Genomic DNA, 4,003 nt, shown 5'->3' with positions numbered 1-4,003 from the left:
GTCTACTGTAATAAAATACAGAATGTATCATAATACATATTCGATAATCCATTTCAGTAATATGTTATAAATTAAATATTATTATTATTGCTAAAAATTGATAAAAGATTTTCGACGAGTATATAGTACAAGCATTAAGCGCATGCAATAAGAATTTAGAGATTTTATAGATTTATTTGGGTTTTTACTAGAAACGTATTTTACAAACATTATTATGTAATACATATTGTTATATATTAAAAAAAAATGTTTAATATCACAAACCAAATAATATAGCCGTAATCGAACACGTTTGTTCGTTTGTTCAATTTTCATGCACAATTATTTAAAATAAGTTGCATTTATACTTTTGTGGAATATTAGTTATTGGCTAGATGAATAATATGATAAATAATATGAATGATTAAATATTTTTTGTAAATATTATATACCCAATTCATACTTATTAATTGTAGAATTTAAAAACGAATATACCCATATACATTATAACTTATATACTTTGAAATTGTTAAGTACATTAATAAATAGTTCAAAGATAAATTGTTGTTTCAACTTTCAGATACATCGAAATCGAGTAAGTTATTTTTTTTTTATCTGAACATTAAACGAGGTATTATCTAACATAGTAGTACCTATATTACAAACTATTAACTAGGTAGTTTGATATAATAAACATTACCAACTTATTATAATTATATTATAACAACAATATGTTTTGCTTTAAAAAAAATGTATGGATAAAATATCGTGGTTAGGTAAATATTATAACGCGCTGATAAAAAAATACAAATTGTAATGTTATTTGATTTATTTAGAAACTTTAAGAATATTTTTTAAATATTGGTTTACAAAATTTAATAAAAATTCTACATCTTGAAATTATGAATAATCTTTAATAACTAACACTTTACTTTTTATTTTTATAATTTATGATATATTTTTTTCTAAATATGTATACTTATTTGCCAAAGCGCTTTCATTGGAAGGTCTCTTCACTCGTGTACATATTAAAGCCACTGGATGACTTTACAACACTTATCATTTATTGTAAAAATGTTTTGGGATTTTATGTAGACTATGTAATAAAAAAATGAATAAATATGAAATAAAAGTAAGTTATGATTAAAAAAGGCAAAAAGTCATTCCGGTACCGGGAATCGAACCCGAGCCTCCTGGGTGAGAGCCAGGTATCCTAGCCACTAGACCATACCGGATGAGATATGAACAATTGAAATTTTTTATAATTTAAATGTATCTTTGCAAGTGTAAAAATATTATAACAATACAAATAAATTGCAAATTATTATAAATTGAAAGTATTGAGAATTTTAAGCTTGATTCCGTTATTAAATTATTATTGTGTCAATGTTTAGTCCATTATAAAATTTAAGATATTCAAAACCAAATATTAAGATTTATGGACGTGTTGCACACCTACTTATTATATTATTAAAACTATTAACACTTTTACAGTTTTACAATTTTACATTAAACAATGCTAGTTATATGATTTAATATCACAAATTATATATAATAAGCGAAACTGGTTGGCAATATCCGTCTAATAATATACTGAATTAGGTACGTTCGCAACATTATAATATTACACCACACGGCGACATATAAGACTTTTTTTAACACCGAATTTTGGCCCCATTAAGTATTTGTTGATCTCTAAAGTGGGTGCTATTTAAAATAATTTTGTATTGATATAATTTTTTTTTTTTTTTGACTGGAAAAACCGGTTTTCATCAAGGGTAATGAACGAATCAAATATGCACACAAATTTTGCAGTGTGTTGAGAAATAAATTCAAAAAATACGATAACAAACATCACTTAATTTAATTTTAAAACAAGAGCGCTTAACGTCTATATTAGTGAATAATGAGCGGTAAACTGCTGTCAATGTAATGTGATTTTTAACAAATTATAAAGAATTGTTTGATTATGTACTGATATTTGTTTTAAGTGATCATAAAAAGGATTATTTTATGATTAAGTATAATATAAGTATATATAAAATAAAATAATAATTATATAAATACTCACATTATATATGATAGAATATTTACAATATTTTAACGGATATAGGTACCAACGAATCAAAAATAAAGTATGAATTTTTAAATAGTAATTCTGATAAAGTTGAGTACGAGGATACTAATCGTTTTTAAATGTCTGATTAAAACAATCTTTTTCTCGAAAAAAAAATAACAATTAATAAAAAAAAAGTTCCATAATTTATAAATTATTATCTAAACATACTGGATATCGAAGATAACTGATACTTTAATTATGTAGGTAGGTAGTTTTTAAATTCATCATAATGAAACCAATTGATCTGTATTTGTTTGCACTTGGCTGTGGCCTATGGCTTATTTTACTCATAGTAATGGGTATTGTAAAAAAATTAAAAAATTGACCTATTTGTTATTTTTGTATTAATTATTCAAGTCAAGATTTAATAAAATATCTAAAAAAAATATTATACAAACTAAATACGAACTCTTACATTTTATTAAAAACATATATTATTAATAGCGTGTGTGTTATGTTTTATAATAATAATAAATTGTATACCTATACATTTCAAATCAATATTGTTTGATATGAGTTATTTGTTTTTTTTTTAACGCTTGTTTTATATTTTATTATTGCTTACTTTTAGCGCATTTGTTTCCATTTACTGTATTTAGTTTAAAGTTATTTGTTCATAATTTTCAAATAATAAAAAACTCACATAAATTATCATGTATATATTGTCTAATGTTAAGCCCTTACAATTCCAAAATTTGCATTTTAGCATGAATGAGGGTAGGCTGAGAGGAAGTGAAAACAAACATCGTGTACAATATATATACTCATAAATTAAAAGCGAGAATTAACTCTTCTTCGATGATTTATATTCGGAACGGTTGGTATATTACATGTTAATCACCAGGATAAATATGAAACACTACCTCTTTTTTTTTTTTTTTTAATGCATTTACATTTTTAAAACTTTTATATTATTGAGATGTACGCCACGGTGCTGCACTGGGTCGTCTATTATCACAATTACCCCCCGAGACGCAGTTACAACGATAATGTTGTTGTTATAGTGCAGGTGATAATGTCAAAAACTCGGCAATATCTGCGGAATATCAAGACGATGTTAGCGTACTTAAAAGGAGCTTTTAGTGGAATTAGGCCGTTGTTTGTGAAATAGAAGGAGGGAACCAACCTGTCGTAAAAATGATGACGAATTATCCATGACGGTCATACAAGACAGTTTTCCGGAAAACCACACTATACTAATTAATCATTGATCTTGTAAGATAACTTTTAAATTCAATTTATTTGAAGAAAAAAACTGATTCCAAAGATTATTAAAGATCATTAAAATCGATTCCCTGGTTTCAATAATAATATAAATAAGTTAGGTACTTACTTAAATTTACTGCGTGCCCTTATAAGTACTTAAATTGAAAAATAAATAAAAATTAAACCATCTGTTTTCTCCGTCAAACCATTTTACCCAAACAATAATTTTATTAATGAAATAATTTAGAAATTAATAATATTGATTACTATCTAAGTATAATATAATGTATAAATGAATAATCAATATGGCGTAATAAAATATTTTTTATCTAACGCAAATTTTCTTAACAGACTTTTTTGATTATAATAAAAACAAGTAGTATTATAGAAATTTAACGTTCTGTTATGGAGCCTAAAACTAAGTATATTTGAAATAATATTGTAATGTTATGTTTAATGCATTTATAATTTAGATATATTATTCGGTTTATGTATCCCTTCATTTTCCGGACATTTTCGTCGTAGATTTAAAAGAATATGGTGTTACGATTTTCTAACTTAATCCTCTAACGTATCAATCACGAGTTAAGTGTCAGTAATGGGTGGCTTCTTAATCACACAACTCCAATAATGTTTTTTACTCTCTACTTCCTATATAATTATTGTACTAGTTGTATAGATTGTATATGTTGTGTTAAA

At 24.8% G+C, this 4,003-nt stretch overlaps 1 non-coding gene across 1 annotated transcript; it reads right to left on the bottom strand.

Annotated features, from left to right (window-relative positions):
• Positions 1-1,142: 1,142 nt before the first annotated feature.
• On the bottom strand, positions 1,143-1,214 carry Trnae-cuc. Its single transcript has one exon. It is a non-coding gene; the product is annotated as a tRNA-Glu (tRNA).
• Positions 1,215-4,003: the final 2,789 nt, after the last annotated feature.

This window comes from Rhopalosiphum maidis, chromosome 4 (assembly GCF_003676215.2).
Source record: "Rhopalosiphum maidis isolate BTI-1 chromosome 4, ASM367621v3, whole genome shotgun sequence".
NCBI classification, from domain to species: Eukaryota; Metazoa; Arthropoda; class Insecta; order Hemiptera; family Aphididae; genus Rhopalosiphum; species Rhopalosiphum maidis.
The sequence above is the reverse complement of the archived record's forward strand: the minus strand, read 5'-3'. Positions and strand labels throughout refer to the sequence as shown.